Below are 9,536 nucleotides of genomic sequence, written 5' to 3' on the forward strand. Positions count from 1 at the left end.
CAACAAAGCCTGGCACATCCATATTGAATTCCAAATTTGTTGTACAAATTTTAACTCCCACAGCAGTGGAGGAATGGTCCCCTTGCTCTACATCCTCACCAGCATGAGCTGTCACTTGTGCTATCGATCTTGATCATTCTGACATATGTAAAAAATAAAAAAAGCACTTTTGATTTTACATTTCACTAACTGCTATAAATTTTGAACATCTCTCTAGGTGTTTCTCAGCCATTTGAGATTGCTCTAAGGAGAATTATGATTATATCTGTATCCCATCTTTATTTTTTTAATATTTATTTATTTATTATGTATACAACATTCCTTCCATGCCTGCCTGCATGCCAGAAGAGGGCACCAGATCTCATTATAGATGGTTGTGAGCCACCATGTGGTTGCTGGGAATTGAACTCAGGACCTTTGGAAGAGCAGGCAATGCTCTTAACCTCTGAGCCATCTCTCCATCCCTGTACCCCATCTTTAAGTGGATTTCTTGATGTCTAATGTCTTGAGTTCTTTTTACTTCAATACAATTAGTTTGTTAATTATTGGGAATTTTATCAATTTACACTGTTCACACTCTCTTCCCATTCCTCCAAGGTTTACCCTTTTCACTTTATGCCTTTCCAGAGAGAGAGAGAGAGAGAGAGAGAGAGAGAGAGAGAGAGAGAGAAATACACCATGCCAAATTTGTGTTTTTGTATACTCATTGGAACATGGTCAAACTCCCAGTGGCCATATCCTTAAAGATTGCTGAGTCCTTTCCCATCCCCCTGTCACACAGGAAATCCCATCATTTGTGAAGATCTATATCCTACAGCATCTTTATCACAATTTTTAGACTCTCTTCAAAGGCTCCCTCTCTGGACTGTCTTTATTTTGATTTGTTTGTTCGGTGGAAGAGGTTGTCCCAGCAGCCTTCAATGTCTCTCATTCTCCATTATGCAGAAGAAGCTTCCTTGCCCCCAAAACTGGCAGCAGCAGGGATCACAGACTTGTACATGGACTTGCAGTCTTTTTAGATTTGTGATTGATCCAACTGTTAGATGTATGATTAGGGGAAATCAGTTTCCAGGCTGTAAGCAGTTGTTTTGTCCTCTTGCCTGCCAGTGGTCTCTGCTTTCCAGGAGATTTTAGTTTTTGTGAGGTCCCTTTTATGAATTGTTGATCTTAGTGCCTGCACCATCACTGCTTTGTTTAGGAAGGAGTCTCCTGTGGCAATGCATTCCAGGCTCTTCCCTAGCTTTTCTTCTATCAGGTTCACTATATATGGTTTTATGTGAGGCTTTTGAATCACTTGGACTGGAGTTTTTTTCAGGCTGAAAAATATGGTGTGTTATCTTCTTTTTTTCAACATACAATAGGCTCACTACTTTTTGCTTTACAGATAGTATCAACATATGAGTGAGTCCATACCATGCTTATATATCTGGGTCTGGGTTACCTCACTCAGTATTGGTTTTTCTAGTCCCATCCATTTGCATGCATATATCAAGATGTCATCAATTTTTAATTTTTAATGATTTATTAGATTCTGAAATATTAAACATAAAATTGGATTTGGGAGCATAGGTAATGATGGTGGTAAGACAAATAATAGTGAACAAGGACAACAGACAAATTTCCTATAGTAAATATTCCTCCCGTTTGTGTATTTGAAGGATCTTGGACTTGTTAATACCACTTACTAACCGGGCTTGTGACGCTGGTCCAGACAAAGTGAGCCCTGTTTACTGGGAAGTGTTTGGAGGATGGGAAGAGTGCGTGGAAACGTTACTGCAGAATGGTTACAGCCCAGATGCACAGATGTGCTTGGTCTTTGGATTCAGTTCCCCTCTGTGCACAGCTTTCAAAAGGAGTAAGTATATTTGTTACATTTTGCTTATATTTATTTATTTATTTATTTTTTACTTTTTTTTATTGAGAAAAGGAGAAAAAAAAACAAGTTTTCACCTCCTCCCAGCCTCCCATTTCCCTCCCCCTCCTCCCCCCCTACGCCCCCTCCTCCCACCCTTCTCCCCTTCCCCCCACTCCTTTCCCCCTCCCTCTCCAGTCCAAAGAGCAGTCAGGGTTTTCTGCCCTGTGGTAAGACCTAGGACCTCCCACCTCCGTCCATATCTAGGAAGGTGAACATCCAAACTGGCTGGGCTCCCACAAAGCCATCACATTACGTAGGATCAAACCCCCGTGCCATTGTCCTTTGTGTCTCATCAGCCCTCATAGTTCGCCATGTTCAGAGAGTCCAGTTTTATCCCATGCTTTTTCAGTCACAGTCCAGCTGGTCTTGGTGAGCTCTCAATAGATCAGCTCCACTGTCTCAGTGGGTGGGTGCATCCCTCGTGGTCCCGACTTCTTTGCTCATGTTCTCCCTCCTTCTGCTCCTCATTGGGACTTTGGGAGCTCAGTCCAGTGCTCCAGTGTGGGTCTCTGTCTCTATCTCCATCCATCACCAGATGAAGGTTCTATGATGATATGCAAGATATTCGTCAGTATTGCTCAAGGATAGGGTCAGTTCAGGTTCCCTATTCTCAATTGCCCAAGGAACTAACTGGGGACCTCAGCTTGGTCACCTGGGAGCCCCTCTAGGATCCGGTCTCTTGCCAACCCTAAAGTGGTTCCCTTAACTAAGAATTGTGGTTCCGTGCTCCCCTGTCCAACCTTCCTTTATCCCAAATCCTCCTGCTTTCCCAAGGCCCGACCTCCTTCCCTTCTAACTTTTCTCTCCCCATCTCCCCTTACCCCCAACCCACCCCACCCCAAGATCCCAATTTTCTCCCCGGCAATTTTGTCTACTTCCCTTAGCCAAGAGGATAACTATATGTTTTTCCTTGGGTTCCCCTTCTTACTTAGCTTCTTTAGATTCACCTATTGTAGACTCCGTGACCCTTATTTATGGCTAGAAACCAATTATGAGTGAGTACATCCCATGTTCATCTTTTTGGGTCTGGGATACCTCACTCAGGATAGTGTTTTCTATTTCCATCCATTTGCATGCCGGTTGTGGTGGCGCACGCCGGTAGGATTTGCTGAAGGAGGCAGAGGCAGGAGGATCACGAGTTCGAGGCCAGCCTGGGCTTATATTTAATAATCAAGTGACTTTTCTTCATAGTGACACTTGGTGTCTCTTTTAGCACTAAATTGCTAATCTACAAAAGGCCTGCTTCAGGATATGTTGTTCAATCTAGCAGAAGTGAGGTTGATAACACCAGGATATTTACCTTTTTCTTCTTGAAACTGCATTATACTTTTAGTATAACAATGTTGGGAAATGCTTTAAATATATTAATATAAATGCTTAGGCCTACTCTGATGTCTTTGAAATAATTCAAGATTCAAAATTGTACTTATCAAGTAAGGAAGTAACTGCTTCAGGTGTTTTAAGTATAAAACTTTTTATTTATTTATTATTTTATAACCCTTACAATAAAACCTTGGTTTCAGGTACTTTTTTATTACTTTTTAATGTACATGGGTATTTTGCCTGCATGTAGTCTATGCACTGCATTCACACAATGTCCACAGAGACCAGAAAAGGGAACTGGAGCTGCGGATCATTGTTAGCTGCTATACTGGGAATCGAACCTGGGTCCTCTGGTGTAGCAGCCAATCTTCTTAACTGCTGAGCCATCTCTCTGGCCCCAGTAATCTTACTTTTGACTGGTCTGAGATTTAGACGTAGAAACTATCAGTGAGGACAACCTATATCTCTTGACAATCTGTCCCTGGCTTCTTTCATTCTCTTGGCGAAAAGTTTATCATATTCTGCAGCCTCCTCTTACTGTCTTTGTGTGTTGTTCCTTCAGAGCAATAGGTTGGCATCTATGTTGTAGTACACTTGGATAACAAAAGCCTAAATCATGGGGGCTTTGGTCCTGGGTTTCTTAGATTTTTTTCTAGGTGTGTACAAGGTTTTATAGGTACTTTGTAAACATCAGAATCAATTGGGTCCTTTTCTACAAAAGCCTGATGTCATATTACAAAACCAGGAACCATACTTTCCGAGGCACTCTGATGAAGGGCAGAGAAAACATCCACATAACTGATGTTTAGGTGAGAAGGCAGAAAGATGATCTCAGTCAATCTGATTTGCCAGGGAAGGAAGCCTAAGGTGCTGTCCACAGGACCAAACTTCAATACTAACTCAGGGTCAGGGAAACCATGTGAACTAAGTAAGCCATCTAGCAGATCTCCATCCAAATCTCTGGGTGTCCTCTGCTGCTGAGCAAAAGTCCTGAGCAGCTCTCAGAATATACGCTTTTTCAGCTCCTGGGGACAGCACCTTCACTGCTGAAGGGCAATTTAATACTTGGTGGTCTTTGTCATTACTACTTGCAAATTCTGGTTATTATTTGCAACAATCTCGGCCCAAAAGTTCCTATTGTTGTTGCACAATTTCATCCATCAATCTGGAGTTATTTCTCTTGAACAGGCCTTGGTGGTCTTAGACACTAATGTAGAGATCCCCAAGGCCATACACCACACCACTGAGGCTCACGGTGTCTGAGAAGCTGGGCTCATGGTCCTCCTTAGTGACCACCAGGCCCATATACAGTAGCAGCTTCTGCAGGGACCCGCCCTCCGAAGACCAGCACAGCCTGGGTGGGGTGACAGCCAGCCTGGGGCCCAGTGAGGGTGCAGGTGATGATGCTGGTTCCTGCCAATGGCCAGGGCTTGCTCAGCTTGAAGCCCAGCACCACTAGGACCACAGTGGAGGCAGCACAACAGCAGCTGCTCCAGATCCAGTTCCAGGGGAAGCAAAGGCAGAGCCAGGAGGTGAGCACTCTGCAGGTAGAGCAGCACTTGCAGCACCTGCCACACCAGCTCCCACAGCCCGGTCATTCTCCCATGGCGTTGGGACACCGTCTCCTCCTTCCCCTCCATCCCACATCCCCGGGCCTGAGCCCCTCATCACTGCCAACTCCTCACCTAGCCCCCACTGCCATCTTCCTCCGCCCTCCTAAGTCTATTTATTTATGGCTTCCTGACAACAAATTGGTGACATCCCCGACCACTAAGGAATGGTAATATCTCTCAGTTCAGGAATATCACTTTAGTATCCACAATACATCACTAACAGATTGGTGCTTTCTATCTCCAGTTCTCCTTGTAACCCCACCCCTGACTCCTGTGGCCATAGATGCTATCATTTTAATGCTGCAGAAGTGGCTACAAGCATACTACAAATTTCATTGACTTTCTTGAACTCATTGTTATGGATAGCTAGCTGTGATATAACTTAAGTCCGTCCAAACAGACGGATGACTAGATAAAAAAAAACACTTGTCACCAAGTCTGGCAACCTGAGTTTTCTTTCTTGTAGATACCATATTTTTGTCTGTTTCTAACATGAAGCACCACAGTGGTGAAAAAATAGCCTTCAGAAAGGTTTTTTGTCTTGTTTTTTTTTTTTGAGATAGAAAGATTTTCTTTATTAATGACCCCAACCATATTTCTTTAGATACAGGAGTTTTGAACTCAAATACTTAGAAGAATACAAGTTAAGATTGCATTATCTGCAACTCATTACCAGTAACATATTGTAAACAAACAGCTTGGAAAAGGGAAAAAGGAAGGGGAGTGAGAAAGGGAAAAATAAAAGAAGGGAATATTCCAGATTGCAGAGGGCCCATAGGTTGAATAACCTTAAGAACCTGGAGAGGTGCAACATGAAGGGCTACAATTATCCAGTAGCAAACGGTCCAGCCTTCCATCAACAGAGCTTCTTCCTCAGTTTCCAAGTGTTAGCGGGATGAAAATGTCTTCCCCATGAATGTTTTCATTACTTTTTTCTCTGCATCTGGGTGTGCACGAGTGAGCACCTTAAGGAAGTCAGATGGTTTTGCTCGCATTCGTGTATGAATATAGGCCTTGGGTACTTAATGTGGTAGTGCAGATAGTCCCAGAACGTGTGGATCAGGTTGATGGTGTTGTCTCAAGCAGTGGCATTGGTGTGGCGAGGGGAGAGCAGGAAGGTGATGTAGCCAGTGTTGTCACCCACGGCAGCATCTGTGTCTTTCAGCTCTAGAGGAGGTTTCCTGTGGTTAAAAAGGACCTGGGGGGCTGGGCTCTTCGTCCTTCTTTGAACTCTTGCATGAAGACCTTTCCAATGACAACATCGTCATCATCCTTAAACACCGTGCTGAAGACTACTGTGACTCTGTCTTTTTTAGATTCAACAGACAATGGATAACCACTCTGTTCCCTCCTTCCTTGTCCTCTTCTTGTGCTAATTTTTTGGGAGAAATTAATAGCAACTATCCTAAAACTGGTAGACTTAACCTCATAATAAGAACTTCTTGGATTCTTCCTAGAATTGTACGTGATGCTCCTAGAAGCCCATACGTTCTATACTGATGCAAATAAATCAGGGAAAGCAGGTTACAAGTCAGATGAATTGAGTAAGGTGGAACAAAGCCCTTATAATTCTGTCCAGAAGGCAGAATTATATGCCATTCTTATGGTGCTAAGGGATTTTAAAGAACCTCTTAATATAGTTACAGATTCACAATATGCAGAAAGACAAATATATTGGTATAGATTCTTGTATATTGATACAAAGTTAAATTATATTGACTACTGTATGCATGCATGTTTCTACCTCTGTTTAAAACATTTTTTATGTATTGACATATATTGTATTGATATATATATATATATATATATATATACATTGTATATATTTACCATATTGCAGTGTACATTTCTACCTCTGATTAAGATACTTATATAATGTTTGTGTATGATATATATTTACCTACTGCAATGTATATTTGTACATTGTTTATATTTGGAGGTCATTGTCCTCATTTGTTTCACAGTTGTTTATTGTCTTAGTCTTTAAGTTAGATAGATATTGAGAATAATATAGATTAATAGTCATCTAAGTTTGTCATTTATAATTAGACTAATCAGGTTCTTTAGATATATAGAGATTATACTCAGTAGAGATAGATAATCTTCAACTTCTTCAAAGAGCTGTAGAAAATGGCCTTTAATCTAACTCAGAGTTTTGTGGTAGTGAGACACAATTGCTCCTGGCAACACCACTCTATTCCCGAGAGAATGTTGAGCACCAAAGACACTCCACCTGGAGCCTTTCTTTTTGGCAGAATTGGCCTTTGGGCAAAGAAATGCCCATACCTCAACCACTGACAGAGATACAGAGCATGCATCAATGGATAAAACAGGACTGTCATATCCTGCCAAGACAGGGTAAGATAGTTTTGAAAAAGTTGCTTGCCTTTGAAAATGGTATGTCAGTTATGTTAGGCCTTAGCCAAAGTTGGTTGCTTCAACGCTGCTAATGTGACTTTGGGTGATTGCCCAGGTAGCTAGTTGTCTCTGTGATTTGTTGCATGTTTTGGAAGTTGTTTTACTGAACTTCCTAATTACCCAGGTAACATTATTTCCCTTCTCAGATCTTCGATGGGATTGAAGACTATATAAATGTAGTTACTTTCTCTCATGACTTGGCCAAGTTATTTATTATACAAGACCTAAGCTAGATAGAATAGGATATTTGTACTTATTGTATATAATTTCATAGTAGGTTTAGAACTCTCTTATTTAAACAAAAGGGGGAGGTGTTGCGGGAGGTCCTCCCACTCCTCCAGCCTATAGCCACTGAGATACCAGCCCATTGGGGCGTGGTCTCTCTCCCTTTAAAAATGCGGCCACTTCCCTCTCCTCTCTCTCTTCACTTCCTGCTCCACTGGCGATTAGACTCCCTTCCTCGTTGCGTAGAGGGCTGTTGTCTTGGATGGTGATCTGTAAGTTTTTTCCCCTTTAAATAAATACCACCCTATTAATCATAATTCCAAACTGGTGTGGGATTGTTTGTGACTTACGCCTTCAGAACTGGAAGTATTTCTCAAAGACAGAGGCAAAGCAATTTTGCTTCAACATGCCAGCCTGCTGCACGATAGAATCCTTGGATGCAGGCAGATTTTCAAGGTCATATAGCAAAGAAACATTGTATCCCAATTCTGGGTTTACCAAGAAACTCCCATATACTCTCTTTAATAAGTCATCAGCACCATGTGCCTGAAGTTCCTTGTAGAATTTCAAAGGAATACTGACCATCACCTGTAGGGTTAAGCCAGCCCCTTAGGGGCGGGCTTGCCTCGGGCGAATGTTGACTGATAAATCGAGCTTGTGGGAGCCTGTGCGTCCCTTTTCCTGCTTCCTGTGCTAAGCGGGAACCTCGGTTCTGTAAGTTTATTTCTTCATTAAAACTGTATATATTTCTTTACAATCTGCCTGCATTTATTTACGCCGCTACAATCACCTTTGTTTTGTCTCCATTAGGTTTTGAAATATGATAAAGGACACTATCAAAATCTGCAAATGTTACTTCTTCAGCTTCTGGTTTGTTTCCAAAGGCCGTGTTCTGGAAGGAGAGTGAGATCTCCTCGATGATGCGATTGTTCACCTCCAGCAGGATCATGGCGGAGGCTGCCCCTGAAGCTTTAACCCGCCTGCCAAGCCGCCACTGCCTCCACCGCCGCCTCACCCACGATCCCGGTCCCCCGAGAAAGGTTTTTACTGGGCTTTAGCCTTTAAATCTCTCTCTTGCTCAGATGAGTCACTTACTCAGATTGTTCACCGTTTAGGTGATGAACTGTCTCTGTATGTCACACTTGATTCTTGGTGTTTGTGTCTGCAGGATAGACTTTTTTTCCTGCTAGGATCTGAATTGTTTCCCAAATTTGTCATCAGGCCTTGAGATAGAGAGAAATATGTATTTTAAGAGAAATATATAGATTTGCCCATATTATTTATATTTTAACCTGTGGTTACCTGACTAGGAGAATTTGCTATGCTCAAATGGCATGCAATGATCAAGGTCATATAGAGCACTAAGGTTGCTTTCATCTCTGAGCATGCCTTTGTGTTTGAGAGCTTTACAGTAATTGTCCCAGATTCTCAGAGAGCGCTGACAACATTCTGTGATTCTTCAGTCTTTTCCTTCGGAATGGTACTTTTGATGGAAAGGGATGACATATAGTAGCATTGGCCATAAGCCTTTTGAGAGTGTGCTCTTTCTTCATTTAACCTAGACAGTGTGAATACAGTAATTGGGAGAAGTTTGGGGCTTGTTTATTAAGCATGTTATATAGTATACAAATAGAGAGAAAATACATTGGGCGAAAGTAATTTTATAGTTAAACTTGGAACATGTAAGGTTAAGCAGTGTTCTGGGAATTTTTCTTGTGGCATTGTAGGGGGATGAATGGATCTACAAATGTTTGAAAAATCTGGAAACTTAGGATAAGTTTATATTAATAATAAATATGTCATTACACCTGCATTATAGAGTTTTAAGGAATTTTATACTCTTATTTATTATACTTCCCTCAAATTAATGATTAGGCCTATTGCTTGAATTTAAACATACTTCTGAAAAGCGTTTAGAGATTGATGAGCATTTAGTGTATAATTTGCTTAAAAATAACTTTGTCCCATACCTAGATTTTTCTAGGCTTGTATACACTATAGCTTTTTTCAGTTTTTTTTTAAAATATCATTAGATAATTTTT

The 9,536-nt window shown here is 41.5% G+C and overlaps 2 pseudogenes; both read right to left on the reverse strand.

Moving 5' to 3' along the window:
* Positions 1–3,966: 3,966 nt before the first annotated feature.
* On the reverse strand, positions 3,967–4,836 carry LOC121459587 (annotated as a pseudogene).
* Positions 4,837–5,738: 902 nt separating this feature from the next.
* LOC121459771 lies at positions 5,739–8,443 on the reverse strand (annotated as a pseudogene).
* Positions 8,444–9,536: the final 1,093 nt, after the last annotated feature.

The sequence above is a fragment of the Microtus oregoni genome, unplaced genomic scaffold (genome assembly GCF_018167655.1).
Source record: "Microtus oregoni isolate MIOR12 unplaced genomic scaffold, Mior012 000019F_ref0000042, whole genome shotgun sequence".
Classification (NCBI taxonomy): Eukaryota; Metazoa; Chordata; class Mammalia; order Rodentia; family Cricetidae; genus Microtus; species Microtus oregoni.